Source organism: Balaenoptera musculus, chromosome 21, assembly GCF_009873245.2.
Source record: "Balaenoptera musculus isolate JJ_BM4_2016_0621 chromosome 21, mBalMus1.pri.v3, whole genome shotgun sequence".
Taxonomy (NCBI): Eukaryota; Metazoa; Chordata; class Mammalia; order Artiodactyla; family Balaenopteridae; genus Balaenoptera; species Balaenoptera musculus.
Genome location: NC_045805.1, coordinates 29,086,027 through 29,102,705, shown reverse-complemented (window position 1 = coordinate 29,102,705; position 16,679 = coordinate 29,086,027).

The following is a 16,679-nucleotide window of genomic DNA, read 5'->3' as shown; positions in this document are numbered from 1 at the left end:
AAAATAAGATCACAGTTTCCAAGTCAAAGTTCATTCACATCATTGACTCAGTCTGATTAAGCTGTCACCATCAATGAAATTTTCTCACTTCCTAACTTTTGTGATTGAATATTGTCAAAGTATTACAAATTCTTTCCAAGATGCTGTCTAGGCACCTTTTCCCCTTTTCCTGGAAACTGACCTATGAGAACAGAAAAATGTTTAATTCAATTTAAACAGACAGGTAGTTTGTTTCTCTAATGTTCTTTTACTGTGATAATATTATTAGCTTCTGTGGTGAGTCCAAAAATGTGTGGATGGTTTCAAATCAGTCTCTCCAAATTCATCCTGAACCTAGGCCGTGCACCCATCTCCGTTTCCCCAGGACTGCCTCAGGTTCAGTAGTGAAAATCCAGCACCCTGGGAGACAAACTGGGCTAGCTGATCACCCTGCACCCCATGCTGCCTCATCCACACTGTGCTCCAGCCGCACTGCTTCCTCTTAGCTACAAGAACACGCAGGCTTTGCTTTTTCCAGCCTTTACAACACTGTTCTCTCTGCCTGGATCACCCACTCCCATCTCTAGCAGCTGCTGTTTTCAAGTCTTCATTTGAATGTCCCTTCACGACCTCTTGACCATCCTACAAAAAGGAGGGCCCAGCTCCAGGATTCTGTTACGGCATCCCAACCCCCTCTTCCTTAGCACGTCATAGCACTTATAGTTGTGTTATTTCCTTGTTCCCTGGTTTATTTTCTGTCTTCCCTCACCAGACCATAAGCTCCACAAGTTTGGGGATCCTACCTCTTGTCTTCTTCACCAAGTACCCTGTGTCCAATCATACACCCAGCACATACCAGGCAAATCACATGAACTTAGTAAATAACTGGTGACTGAATGAATAAATCATCGATTTGTCAAAATATTTGTTAGGTGAATGAATTACTGAATCTATTGATACATGGATCTTAAGTTAATCACACCTTCCTACTCCATATTTCCCACGTCTCACTACAAACTGTCCTCCAAAGGAAGTGCCATCAGCAGTGTGTATATGCATAGGGCGTGGTGTGTGGTGTGTATATGTGTGGGTGTACACAGTGACATGATGTGTGTGTCTATGCGCATGTGCGCATCCGCATTGAGCAACTACTATGTTCCAAGCACTGGCAGCACAGTGGTGAACAGAACAAACCTAGTTCATCCCCTCCCAGGGGATACAGTTACTGGAGGAAGACGTTTACAATTAGAAACTTGTAAAGTGTCTGGGGAAGAAGCCAAGTAGTGGAAGGAGGACCCTCACCCAGGTGAGGATCCCTAGAGGTGGTGAGGAGGCTGCCTCAAGTATGTCGTGTTTGAAGCTGGGGTCTGAAGCGTGAGAAGCTACCTGGGCCCGGAGCCCCAGTGGGCTTCGGGAAGCTGGGACAAACCTTGGGAGGCTGGGGGATTCTCGTGGGCAAAGGTGGGAAGGGAAATGGCACTTCTGGAGATGCTGGTTGGCTGGAAAGCAGTGGCCCAAGAGAAGGCTGGCAGTGTCAGAAGGGAACCTTTGTGTTCCAGTTTAAGATAAAAAGAAATACGAACAAACAAAAAATGTTATCTTAAGAGGAAACAGCTGAAGGATTTTAAAGAAGGGAGCTAAGTGATTGAAAGGATGGTCCTGGCTTCCCTACAGAGAAGACACTGGTCGGAGTGAGTGCAGGCTAGTGCAGGTGAGACCCAGGTGCTGCTGGGTGGAGTCGAGTGGGCAGGTGTGAGCGAAGTCCAGTCCAGGGGTCAGGTCTGCACGTGGGGAGGAGGATGCGTCAAGGCTGACCCCGCCCTCCGGCTGGTACTTCCAGGTGGTCGTTGGGGCCTGTCACTGCTGCGCCTTGAAGATGAGGCTTAAGAAATGAAGACTCTGCTACTGATGAACTTTTTATTTTTCAGTTCAGATGAATTTTTTACCATGCCAGTGATTTGATTAGAAAAACAGCTTCACTTTGTACACATCTCTGTAATTTACCTCTGGGCACTCAGATATTCTGGAAAAATTATACTTTATAATGAGACTAAATAAATGTTTCATTTCAAAAATTTGCTCTCTTCAAGAAACGTGCCGTATCTGAGAAAGAACTTCATTTTTGAAGTGGACAGAGCAGCACTCGTGAATGTGTGTGTTTTGAACGCTTCTGAAAGTAATGAATAATATGGTAATGGTATCTTTTAAGGGCCTGAAACCATCCATCCTAGTTAATGGTTTAACCCTACCTTCTTCTATTTCAAAAAGCAGGGGTTTATTTCATACCCCAAGGGACATCTACACCATTGGTCAAACACACTGGTGAAGACATACGAGGCCTCAGTTCAGGCAGCTAGTCAATGACAAAATCAGGTCTAAAGTCAAGGATGAAGATGGTTTTACCTCCCCAGGACACTCATATCACAGTGGAAGCTGTGTCTGAGGTAAGCATCTTCTTGTTGACTTAATATGTCTATCACTTTGGAAACGTTGCACTGTCTCTCAAGGTATTTCCATGAAGCTATTTTAGGCACCAGATCTTTACCTTTCACCTTCTTCAGTTTTCAATTTTGGTTTAATTCCTCTCCTTAAAGTTGCATGGAATAGGAGAGATAGTAGATGAACCAATTTTAAAGAGAGATTTCTTTTGAGGGAATATGATTTAGTCCAGGTTCTATTTAGATCCATGATCTATTGAAACTCACCGTACTTAAAAAAGGCACCGTACTTAAAAAAGGCACCGTACTTTTTTCTTCACTCTGTCATTCCCTATTTATTCTAAGTGGACAAAGCACAGAAGATGGTCCACTGTGGTAGTTATTTTAGCCCAGTAGAATGTCCATGCTATTTTGGTGAGCATATGGGTTTGTTTTTTAGAAATTATCGGCTCTGGAGAGGCTGGTATAAACAATGTACTTGTATTTAAAATCCATACAGAAACCTTGAGTTTTGTTTTTACCTTTTGTTGGATTTGTTGGTTTACTTCTGAAATAGAAGTCTTTCCACAGGATTCTCATGCTCCTCCAATCCTAGTTCTCTCATCAGTAAAATAAGGAGGCTGCTCTGGTGTTTGAGATTCCTACCAGCTTTGACACATTATGAATCTTTGATTCTATAAGCCCAGGTTAGTTCTCTAATAGATTGGAAACACCTTTCCGTATTCCACTGTCTGACCTCATTTCCCATATGGATTCTTTTTAAAAATGAACAAGAGGGGCTTCCCTGGTGGCGCAGTGGTTGAGAATCTGCCTGCCAATGCAGGGGACACGGGTTCGAGCCCTGGTCTGGGAAGATCCCACATGCCACGGAGCAACTGGGCCCGTGAGCCACAATTACTGAGCCTGCGCGTCTGGAGCCTGTGCTCCGCAGCAAGAGAGGCCGCGATGGTGAGAGGCCCGCGCACCGCGATGAAGAGTGGTCCCCACTTGCCGCAACTAGAGAAAGCCCTCGCGCAGAAGCGAAGACTCAACACAGTCATAAATAAAAAAATAAATAAATAAAAAAATGAACAAGAAACTCATACAACTCAACATCAAAAAAACCCAAACAACCCAATTAAAAAACGGGCAGAGGATCTTAATAGGTATTTTTTCCAAAGAAGACATACAGATGGCCAAGAGACACATGAAGAGATGCTCAATATCACTAATCGTCAAGGAAATGCAAATCAAGACCACCATGAGACACCACCTCACACCCGTCAGAATGGCTATCATCGAAAAGAAGTAGGAAGGATGTGGAGAAAAGGAAACCCTCGTGCACTGTTGGTGGAAGTGTAAATTGGTTCAGCCATTACGGAAAACGGTATGGAGATACCTCAAAACACTAAAAATAGAACTATCACATGATCCAGCGATTCCACTCCTGGGTATTTTAGCCAAAGAAAACGAAAAAACACTAATTTGAAAAGGTACACACACACACCTATGTTCATTGCAGCATTACTTACAATAGCCAAGATATGGAAGCGACCTAGGTGCCCATCAATAGATGAATGGATAAAGAGGAAGTGATGGAGGAAAAGAGAAATAGGTGAGGGGGATTAAGAGGTGTAAACTTCCAGAAGCAAAATATAATAAATGAAGCACAGGTATGAAATGTAAAAAAAAAAAAAAAAAAATGAACAAGAAGGAAGAAGCATCATTTCTGAGGGTTTTTTATTGAAAGGGTGTCCCCTTTGATAAGTTAATTTGGAACACAACTTTCTTTCTTTTCAGCTCTCATGGAATTACTTTTCTTCATAGAGGAATTATGGTTACCTAGGCCATAATCTCTGATTCCATCTCTGAACCCAGAGCCTCGTTCCATGTGATCTGATTAGAAAGATGCTAACTGTTTTGCCAGAGAGGCCATCTCTTCCCATCTCTCTGCCTGGCCTCTCATCCCTTCTTCTCACTAATTTGCTTTCTGTGATACTGCAGAGTTATACTTTATTCTGGGTGACTGCAAACTGCATATGTGTGTCAAATACATGGAGGTTTACTTGGGTGAATTGCTAGGTTCAAAGTGAAGAATTTCCTCAACCTCTTTAATTTTCTGATTTGTGATTTCTGATTATTGTACTAGATGTTTGGAGGGTGGTCTTCATAAATCCTAGTACAAGTAGAACAAACAAGTTGACACATGAGCCTTCTCCATTTGACCAGTAGATGGAAGTATTTCATAGGGAAATAACCAGCAGGGTTTTGTTTGGTTGGTTGGTTCTGGTTTTGTTGTTGTTTTTAAGAAGATGGAAGAACCGCCCGGAAAAGAAGTAGAAAGGAGAAATGAAAAACAAAAACCAAGAGACAAATCGTACAAATTACAGGGCTTCTTTTGGTTAGAAGCCCTAATACAGGGCTTCTAACCAAAAACCCATTTTCTGTTCAGGCTTTCTCTATTTATCCTCTGTGACTCTGTCCTTTTTGAAAGAATAGAAGGATAAATTAGACTGTTGATAACTCTGGAGTTTGGGGTTTTTTTTTTTTTTCAATATAATCTCCATGGATCCTTGAGAGTCCGAAAAATCTTTTCATGAGAATGAATAATGCAATCAGCTTCTTCAGCAATCAGCCCAGCTGAACATGAAGCTGGTGATTTCACTGGAATGCTTAATGCCCACCAGCAAGAGTGGTGTGAGAGCAACAACGGGGAGGTTCATGTTGGCAGCTCCACCCAGCGATTCTGGCCATGGTTCCAATGCAGGGATCACGAGGCCATTGCTTTGCCCATTCTGTCTACTGCTCCTGTTTGGAACTACTGGTCTACCATGGACAAGCTAAGGTGGATCACCAAGCATTGTCCCAGCAGCTGGTTGCATGATTCTTCTGGGTGCTGTGTGAGTGTGTTTCCAAAATCCCAATTTCAACGAACTGTGTGTCAGAGTCTCCAGGCAATCATATCCAACTTGGAGATCAGATTGAAAAACTGAGTTGTCACCGACAGCAGAGGAGATGAAAGCCATCTTTTCTGTATCAGCTCCCGTTGAATTGGCACGCTAACCCAAACACCCCTCTCCAAATACCCGTCTCTTTGCGAGTTTTGGCAGGAGATGCAAGGACTGGATTTTAGCTCCATCTTTGGTGTGGGGAACAACCCAGCAGTTTTCCAATTATGTCAGGAGGGAAATGAAATCTCTAGAGACACAAAATAACTTCCTAGAAACCAAGTTTCTTTTTATCTACGTATTTTTAAAGAAAATCCAAACAAGTGATATGCATGCACAAGGCAAATGAAATGCTCTGAGACTGGTTAACATCTGCTAAAACAGAGCTTGGCTTATTCGCGTAGCTCTATTATTTCTCCCATCACAGGGTAATGTTGCCCTCTTTATTAGTATTTCTGACTTTCTTCATCAGCATTGTGATTTTCATTGCATTTGTCGAAAAACTGCCTCTATAAGCAATACCCTTGATATAGAGTTTTAATGTAGCTACTGCATTAATACACTTATTTTCTTCTTTCAGTATGTCCTTGAAGTAAGGGCCTTTTGGAATATGTAAAAACTATATAGATAAGCACTGAGGTACAAGAATTACTGAGCATTAAATCTGTTCATTCCCCAAGTTCTACTTATTTTTTTTAAAATGAGGAAACCGAGATCAAGGCAGAGGAATATAGTCTTCCATTTGTGAAAGCAGAGCTACCCCCGCCCATCCAAATGCACAGCATTTTGGAGGAAAAAGATAACCCTAGGATGGTGAGTAGTCATCAAGCACTAATGGTCAGCTTCTTCAGTAAAATCTTTGGGCCTCCTGAGTATTTTAAAACATCTTTTGATCTCACTTCTAACAAGCATTGAACTGATTGCTGGTTGGGCAGGGGGGTGAGGCATGGGAAGAGTGCTACAAAAGGGATATGGGTCACATCCTTTCTGGCCAAGAGATAGTGAAAGGAGAAAGCAATCTGGTGGCAAGATTTCATTTGCTGGTTGAGAAAGCCAAACTCCATGGAACGGCCATCGTTGAGCAAGGACCCCTCCCCCTCCTCATTTACACTGTCTATAATCACCAGTGCCAAGGGCCAGTGACAAGTGTCACTGCACTTACAGTCAGCCCTCCATATCTGCAGATGTGGAACTTGGCAGCTACGGAGGGCAACTTTATCACACCATTTTATATGAGACTTGAGCATCCGGGGATTCTGGTATGAGGTGGTCCTGGAACCAACATTCCCGGGACCCCAGGGACTACTGTACTCACCAAAGCAAAGGTTGCTCTTTGGAAATCTTGCCACTAGGGAGCAACACTGACTAACTTTGGCCTTGAAGGTCCGCCTTGAACCCCTATCCTTTTTTTTTAAGGGAAAAGTTAGGCTTTTTTTTGCTTTGGGGCACATACGAATAAAACCTTCTAAAATCACACCTTTGCAGTTTCCTGCTCTGAGTAGGGGGAAGAAATGGAGTCCTGAGAAACAGTGGGTAAAGGAGAGCCTGTCTCTCTCTGTCTGCAAATGCCTCGGCTCAGCTCCGGGAAGTCGGAGGAGGGACAGATGTTTGGGGCTGTGCACAGGAATCTCATTAGTCTGGGAAAGGTTGCTCTGGATACCTCTCCTCTCTGGATTTCCATACATCAGAGAATTGTTACTTATGTTTGCAAAATTAATCCTTGCCCTGAAGCACCATCCTTGGATTACAAAATCTAATGAAAGAACCAAAATAGTAAATCATTTTATTGCGTCTCCGCTCAAAATGCTGTCTTCTGCTTGGGCTTCTCTTGCTGCAAAGACCATTTTATAAGAGTGATCTCAATCATAGACAATCCAGGTCTACCCCAAAAATCAAGAAATAGGGGAATCTTTAAAAATTTCCCCATTTAATGAGATGATACAAAACAAAGCACAGAAAGGTAGAAGAAATTCAACAAGTGTCCCCTAGAAAGTCAGCGGTGCTGTAAGAAAGATGGTCCAGGACTCTCCCCCTTGGCTTTGTGAGTCCTCCTCTAATCCCTTCTCTAACTGGCAAATAAGTTGCTGGGAGCCCTTTTGGTTTCCAGATTTTTTCTAAACCCGCCACACACTGGTTGTTATTCTTTCTCACCCTACGTCTCCCACCTGCTTCTGGAGTGAAGCAGCAGTTGGCAATGGGGATGCTCAGAGTCTAGTACCCCACCCTGGCCAAATAACATTCAGATAATCACATCATTAACCTGGCTATTGAGTGCGGGGTTGGGAAGAGCCAGCTCTGCTTCCCTGAGTGCTGAGGGTCCCTAGTTTGAAAAACATGCACTTCTTTCTAATAGGCAATCTGTCACTTGCCTTCTAATAGAAATCACCTGCTCCTAGAATAATCATTAAACAAATTGACAGCATGTGAGAGCTGGAGTTCTCAGCTTTAATGCTTCCTGGCTGAGTCAAGCAGATGGAATGAAAACAACCAGAACACACCACTGCACATCATTTAGAAACTCATTAGTCACAGGGGAACCACAGTCTCTGCAGATGCTGGCTCTTCCCCTGGAGAGTCAAGAGGTACTTTGTGGCCAGGGGTCAGTGCCCTGGACCCTCAAGTGATGGCTTTGAGTCTTGACTTTGCTACTTACCAGATCTGGGGAAAAAAGTCTCCTAGGAGATAAAATACCTACCTTGGAAATGTCTATCTCACAGATTGCATGAGGGTCACGTTAGGTACTATGAGAAAAAGCACCTTGTAAATTTAAAGAATTAAGCCCTCAGTGGGACAGCACTTTGGACACTCAATAATAATAGCTGTCATTTTTTGAACATAGGCTCCATATTAAACACTTTATGCAGACTGTCTCACTAAATCATCACAACTGTGTACGATAGATATAAATTCCCCTACTTCAGAGATGAAAGATTTGAAGTCCAGAGAAATTCAGCAATTTGCCCAAGGTCTCTAAGCTAACAAGTGGTGATGTGGATTCAAAGCCCAGGCCCCAGTCCAGCTGACTCCAGAATCAGTGTTCTCACTGACGGGGTTCAGGACAGGTCACCCCCAAATATGGCATCTTGGCATATTAAATATCTTAAGGAATTTTTAAACAACAGGCAGAAGCAAGAAGGTCACTCTTCCCTGCCTTGTCACCCTTCTTCCCTGAAACAGGTCATAAAAGTCCCCTGTGAAAGCTACCCTCCCTGTACAGGGCAGAAAGAAGACTTTCTTATCACCAGAGATAGAAAATTTAGGGCCAAGCAGGCTGTATAAGCAAACCTTGCTAAACTAACCTTCACCTTCCTAGTTACTCCTTCACCATTAACTACCCCTGGCCCAAACCCCTTTGTCTTTCCAATTCTTCACAAATTTACTATTTCCTTGTCGAAAAGGTAGAAAAACTTCTGGCTCTGGTCACTTTTTTGGTCTTCATTTTCTTGTGAAGACTCTCTCATCTACATGTAGAAATTCAATGAAATTTGTATGCTTTTCTCTGTCTTTGTCAGTTTAATTTTCAGATCAAGCCAGGGACCCTAGAAGGACTGAGCAAACCTTTCCCCCCTCTGCATCACTGGTAAGCAATGCTGCCTTACAGACTGGTCTGTTACATACAGGCTGCTGCCTTTATCCTGGGCGGGGAAGGCTTCAGCTTCTGAGGCTGCTTCCCCGCAGAGAGGTTCAAGCCTCCTCCTCCCAGGCCTCACTGTTCACTACAAAGGGGCACTCGATGCTAATGAAGGACCTTTAATGGCCTTATGTAACTATCCTGATTGCCTCCACCGCTCTGATTTCGAAATCACGTTGTATCTAAGGGGAGCTCTTCAGTCTAAGGAGGAAAGAAGTGGATGGGGGTTGGAGAAAAGGGAAGGTAAGGCACACTGAAAGGGAGAGGCCAGTCAACACACCTAATTAGCAGCATTTTGCAGCCTGCACGGAGGACAGCTCTTCTAAGGAGAAGTCAGACTAGGATGGTGTGATGCTTTAATGGCAGTGGCCACCTCCTGGGAGACAGGAAGGAGAGGACGCTGGGCGGCTGGCCCAGGTCACGTAGAAATACTTCTATTTGAGGTCTCAACGCTGGAAACTGTTCAGAACAGGGAAATAGCCCCAATGCGCTGAAATGCACTGGGCAGGGCATATAATATAACCTACAATACATCATATGCCATTGAGTACTTGAAGTTTGTAGCTGGAATTATATACTTTGAAGGTGCAAGTTCCTTGTTTAGGGTCAGGCTAGCTGTAGGCATTTACTTCTTGCATATTCATTTCATTTTGATAAATGAAAAAAAAAAATCAGTCAGCTGAGATTTATAGATCTTCTTTTGTCTCCTCCACTGCATCTTGCAGAAACTGTTCACACTTTAAAAGATGAGTTTAGTGGAGGAGATTGCTGTGCAGCAAAGGCAAACACACAAAAAACAGTGAGAAACTATGAAGAGGCTTTTAGTACTTAATTAGAACCTCAGGGGTGCAGCCCTAAAGAGGGACATGAGACCAGATAAGATTTTTAAGGAGGAGTGGGTAGAATTTAGAGGATGAAGGAAACAGATGAGAAAATGTCATGAAATGCAAGAATGAACATGTATGCAGAGGGGAGAGGGAGCAGAAACAAGGTAAGCGGACCCAGACCACTTGGGAAGCTTGGTTCTCAGCTCTGTCTGCGTATTAGAATCATCTGGGATGCTTTAAAAATGATGAATCCCCCCCTTCCCCGCTGATCTCTTTTTTAGAAACTGATCTGTAAATCTCATTTCTCTTTTATAGAATCGAGCACTGAAATTAAGAGGAGACATAGTTTAAAGGAAAGAACACATGCTTCGGGACCTAAAGGTCGGGGCTTCTACCCCTGACTAGGTCTATGATCTTAGACAAGGTAACTAGCATCCTTGAGTAAATTAGGTATCAGAACACCCAGCATCCAGGACTACTGTAAAGGAGAGGCTGGAAAATGGCTAGATCCCAAAGACACTGACTTCTATCTAAGCTATTTGGAAGGGGAATAAGATGGTCATGGATAATAATAACTTAAAAAGACTACAGATAAAGTATCTTACTGGGAATCAAGAACCATAAGAAAACAAAACAATGGATTCTTGGCCTTTGTGAATAACATTTAAGATTTCAATTATCTGGGAACATGCAGTAGTCATTAGTAATTTTGCAGGCCTCGTGAAATTGAACTTGACAATCTAGAACTGGCTAAAATGCCAAGTCTCTTGGTGGGTGAGCTTACTAGGCTCCCCTGTATCTAAACTTCGACTCAACTCTATTGTCTGCTTGGCCCTACCTATTCACTACAGCTCATGATTAAGTTTAAAAATTAAAACAAGACCAAAAAAAATGACAATTTTAGATCTTTTGAAAAACTACCTTGAGAGAAAATCAACTAAGTTTGGGATAAAAGTTAAGCTGCTCCAAAGGTTATGTTTCTCAGCCAGAAAATAATATTAAGGAGTCAAATGGTGAGTTCAACTCAGAACTATGATGTATTCTACAGAGAGTCAAGAGTAGGCCATCAGTGAAACTATTTTACAATTGCTTCCACCAGGATTAATTTGAATAGCTGTATAAAGAAGGACTTTAGTACTGAAGTTATAGAATCATTAGTTGTCTAAGGGGGTCACTTAAAATTTTAAGTTATACATTATGGCATTTTATGGAGAGAACGATAGATAACGGCAGTATTTTCAAATTTGCGGACTTGAGAAGGCCTTGGGACATTTCCCACAGGAATGCGTATTTCTTAAATTATTGATGATATGGTACAGATAAGATAAAATGACTGAAGGGGCCTGGGTGATGCCTAAGATACAGTTCAGTGATTTTATGGCTCATAGGTAATCATACTATATACAGTTGTGCATCTTTTCATTTTTTCTCCTTCAACTGTACATTAGATAGTGAATATTTTCCATGTCACTGAAATTACTTTAAAACATGTTTCAATGACTGTGTAACACGTATTATATTAATTATTTAGCCATTTCCTAGGTATTTAGGTTTTCAATGTTTTTCATTATAAAAATGCTGCAATAAATATCTTTGTATATATTTGTCCCCTACTCGAGTGACGTCCTTGGATTGAATCCTAAAAAATGAAATTACTATGTCAAACAACATGAGCATTTTCAAAATGTTTGATATTTATTGTCGAACCTTTTCTTAGAAAGCTCTGTCATTTACATTCCCACTGGAGCTCCTGGGTCTTCTCTCTTCCACCCACATTGTTGTAGTTAACATTTTTCATGTGTCTGTTCAGTAGATAATTTATTGTATCTTATCATTTTAATTTTTATTTCTTGTTTCATGTTTAAATTGAATGTTTGTACACGTGCATTTATAAGTCACAGTTCTTCATGCAGGGCAGAAAAATGTTTTTCCTCAACCTTCTTATGGTCCCTTACTGGGTCTGAAAATTAAACTGACAAAGATGTTCAGAGAAAAGCACACAGATTTTATTGAATTTTTACATGCACAAGGGAGCCTTCACGAGAGAGGAAGGGACCCAAAGAAGTGACCAAAGCAGGAAGCTTTTATGCCTTTTAGACAAAGAATCAATACATTTGCAAAGAATTGACAAGACAAAAGGGTTTGGACTAGAGGTCGTAAACGGTGGAGAAGTAACTAGGAAGCTAAGGGCTTAACAAAGGTTTGTTTGCAGAGTCCACTGGTGCCATCTCTGGGCTGATAAGAGTCTGTATACAGTAAAGGAGAATTTATATCCTTCCTATAGGCAAAAAAAAAAGGGGGGGAGCTTTTTCTGTGTTTACTGCTTCTTAACTGCCTTCAGCTCAAAATAATTTTTATGTCAAAGAGGCATATTCTGGGGTGACATATTCTGGTTTCCTTTATTCACTAGTAAATTATCTGTTGATATTCATTGACGTTTCTTCCATTGGAAAGACAGTCTTGTCTTTGTTTCAGTGTTAGGAATATCTTTTTTCTTTAATTAATTAATTAGGTAATTTTGGCTGGGCCAGGTCTCGGTCGTGTTAAGCGGGATCTTCGTTCTGGCATGCAGGACCCTTAGTTGCGGCACGCGGGATCCTCCAGTCGCGGCAGGCGGACTTCCTAGTTGCGGCATGCATGTGGGATCTGGTTCCCCGACCAGGGATCAAACCCGGGCCCCCTGCATTGGGAGCACGGAGTCTTACTCAATGGAGCACCAGGGAAGTCCAGGAACATCTTTTATATTAATGATATTATTAACCCTTTGTCTCTTTTGTTGGTAATCCGTAGATGTCCTGGTCTCACCTACCAGTGATTACAGATTTTCTGCAGTTCCACAAGTCTTAATGTTCAGAGCCTCCCCCTTTACTCAGGCACTTCTGGGGTCCACATTATTCTTTAGGAACCTGGTTAGGGAAGGAGAGGAACTCACATAAAGATCAGACAACCATACATTTCCGTGGTGGCTGCTCCTTCTGTCTCCAAGTCCTTGACACCCAGCCTGATGCTTTTCTCCATATTCCCGAGCCAACATCGGGGCTGTTCTCTCTGGCCGGCCAGCTGATAGGTTCCTCTATGTTCTTACCCAGCTCTTTGGAAGAGTTTTCCACACCAGGGTAGTCGGATTCCTCAATTATCTTGCAGGCTGGTGTCCCCTTCGCAGGCAGCACAGGTGCTCCAAGTGCGAAGGTGGTGCTGTGGCAGGCGGTGGCCAGGCCACCTTCACACTCCTCTTGGAACCCGTCTCCCCACTGATCTCTAGGTTCTGGCACTTTCTTCCAGACATACTCCACAATTTTCCCCTTTCTGTCCAGTCCATCTGTCAGATCTGCAGACACATTTAAGTGTGTTCGATATTCACATTCTCTCTTTCAGACTGGCTCCTAACGCTCTCCAAGTGCAAGGCAGACTGGAGCATCCCTTTCCTCTCCTGAATGCACCGTGGCAGTTGGGTAGCTTGTCAGCAGGCTGTTCCCTCCAGAGCACCGGAGGGGGCGCTACAACCCGATGTCACGAGGACTCACAGCATCGGTCTGACCGCTACCCAAATACTGCTACGTATCCTGCAAATACTTTCCCCAAGTTCATTACTGATGTTTCCCAGTGTACAGAGTTCATATTTTTAAATAAACAAATATAGGATTTTTTCCCTTCATGATTTGTTCCATTTCATTCTACCTTGAAGGTGCCCCCAAATCTGAACTCTACTGTTCATCTGGAGAAGATGTTCTATGAAAAGCTTAAAAGGGAAAAAGTAATAACTTGCCCTTCTCATTTATTGCAAAATTTATCAATTCACAGTGATTAAAATGGATTGACTTTGGTGAAACTATCAGGCATATGCATCTAAGTGACAGAGTAGGAAATCATAAAATAGACCTTATGTAAACATGTAATGTGTAATAGAGAAAACACTGCAGGTGAGTGAGGAGGAAGCCTATTATTCTATGAATAGTATGGAAAATTGGCTACTTAGATAAAATATCGAGGTAGAACTTCATATAACTATGAAGTTTGTGTATAGCTATTTTAACCCAATTTCAGGTAGGCAATTTTACTTAAAGTGTCAGATTCTGTTTTGGGTATCGAGGATACAACTGTGAAATAAGTAGACAAAAACTCTGATTTATTCTAGCAAGAGAACCACACACTAAATGAATGAAAAATAAATTAATAAACAGTTTACAATATAAATGCTACGAAGGAAAGGAACAAGGTGATAAGTTAGAGAAGAAATGGGGAGGAAGTCGATTGACTTCTGATGGGGTGGTCCTAGAAAGCTCCTCTAAGAAGATGGCGTCTGAGCAGAGGCCACAAGAGTCACCTCCTCAGCGAAGGAATGAGAAAGAGCAAGATGTTTGTAGGGGACAGCAGTCAGGAGGGGTGGCACCTCTGGTCTGTGCTGATGGCCTGAGTATCAGAGGGGCTGGGATAGTGCGGAAGGAGGGAGGAGTGGTGTGGAAGAGGCAGTGGGAAGGAGAACACTCACACTGCCCCACTGCCCTGCAGGGTCGGGGATGAGAGGGAGATAAGGGGCCTCTGACTCAGAAAATGTGGGAGAAATGGAGCTCTCTAGAGAGAGACAGATTTCAGTAAAGGTCAAGAGTTAGAGGAAGGTTTACGGTTTCCAGAAAAAGGGATCCAAGGTTCACAGCAGAGGCTTTGCAGGGGCAGGGAGGTATGGGGAATGTACCAGATGATAAGATGTCCTAAACAGGAAGAGGATGAGAGTGGAGACAGCAGTAAAGAGATGAGAGTACACATGGTGCTTCAATAAGCGGGGAAGCAGGGCATTGTGGGATTATCGTTGGTGCTCTCCTAAAGGAAGGAGAGCACTTATTTCCAGCTATAGTCCCAAGAAATTAACTAAATGATGTGGAGTGACCGTTCTCTGCAACTCCACGTGATGTTTGTACCACAGTCACGATGGGGCTAGGACTGAGGGAGGGGGAGCAGGTTGGAAGATTCTCCTTGGGATTGAGAAGCAAGGTGTTGGTCTTTGGGTACGTATTTTCTCAATCATTTTCTATTCTAATAGACAATCATGAATACAGGAATTATTTCATAAGCTAGAGTTATAGACACGGATACCACAAGTCTTAAGCGAAACTGTCTCAACAAACAAAAGGACATGTAAGCTGTTATTTCTACCAAAGAGTTGCAAAGAAGTTATCTGTAAGCCAGACTAGGAGCTGTAATAATTTGGAGAAGACTTTTAAGTCCCAAGAAATTTCATCCAATACTTGTCAACAGTGCTGAAAATCACGTGTATCTTTTTCAGTTTGAGTTTTAGTTGCAAGAAACAGAAAACGACCCTGACGAAAAGAAAATAAATTTATATAAGAATATTAGCTACTCCCAGTAGCTTGAGTAGCTGAGAATGCTGGACAAGTAAGCTTGTGGACCACACAGCCAAAGCAATAGTCCAAACAGCACCACAAATCTGGTCTGTTGGGAAACCAACATCATGGCCAACCGTGGTTGGCAAAATGGAACCCCAAGGATGTCCACATCCCAATCCCCAGAACCTATAAATATAATACTTTACATGGCAAAAGGGGCTTTGCAGATGTATTTAAGGTAATGGACTCTAAGATAAAGAGACTACCTTATTTTATCCGGGTGGGTCCCATCTCATCACATGAACCCTGAAGTAGAGAACTTTTCTGACTGGAGGCAGAAGAGATATGGCACAGGGAAGAGTCACAGAGACTGGAAGCATGAGTAAGACGCTACACCATCGGAGGCAGCAACACGATGAGGAGTGCACGTGGCCTTAAGGAGCTGAGAGAGGGTCCCAGATGACAGCTGGCCAAAGCATGGGGAGCTCAACCTACTACTACAAGGAACTGAATTCTGCTAACAACCTGACGACCTTAGAAGTGGATCATCAATCACACCCAAGAAAAGGCAAGGCCAAGACCAAGACCCGACTGCTTCGACTGGCAAAGATACAGTGAGCCACTTTTGGATTCAGACGTTTATTACTTACATAATCAGCACATGGAAGACTAGCCAAAGGCTCCGGCTGCCCACGGTCCTTGTCCCACACACCAGAAAGGATGACACTAAGCAAAAGGGGCCAGGCGACTCTAACGCAAACTGTGGAGTATCTCGTTGCTGAGGAGCCAATTCTAGGCTACAGCTCAGCAGTTTTATACCCTACAAATCTATTCTGATGGGGGCAAGGGACAGGGAAGAAAGCCCCATACCTCATCATAACCTGGGAGGTGATGAGGAAATGTCTTATGGGGAGACAGGTCCGGGGGAGATGACCTCACAGAAGCTCCTTACGATCCTCCCACGCTCTCCTGCTCTGGGAGGATCACAGGCATTCTGCCAAGGCTCAGATGAGCTGTGGTTCAAGCCTCTGCCTGCCTGGTCTACGTGGAAACCTGCAGGGTCAGCAGAGTGCATGGCAGAGCCATTCCCATACACGGATTGTCCCTCTGAGCCTCCAGATCAGGCCTCAGGCAGGACACCACCTTGATTTCTTTCTTATAAGACCCAGAGTGAAGAAATCAGTCAAGTCTACCCAGACTTCTGACCTACAGAACTGTAAAGAGAATACATTTGCATTGTTTTAAGGTGCTAAGATGGCTGTAACGTGTTACACAGCAACAGGACACTGATGTGGGCTCTAAACACCAGAAGAGTCAGGACCTTCAACTGAATGCTGCTGTTGGCATTTCAGATGTTGGTGCTCTTGGAAACTGGATGCATCCCACATCTACTTTCAGAGAAGTTCCCTCCTGTCTTGATTTTTTGCTTTACCAGTTTCGCCTTCAAGTTCCAGAGTGAGTGCTTGTTATTGGTTTTGCGATCATGTGCCCATGTGCTAACTACACAGGGGGCCTGGAAAGGGAGCACCTGAGCT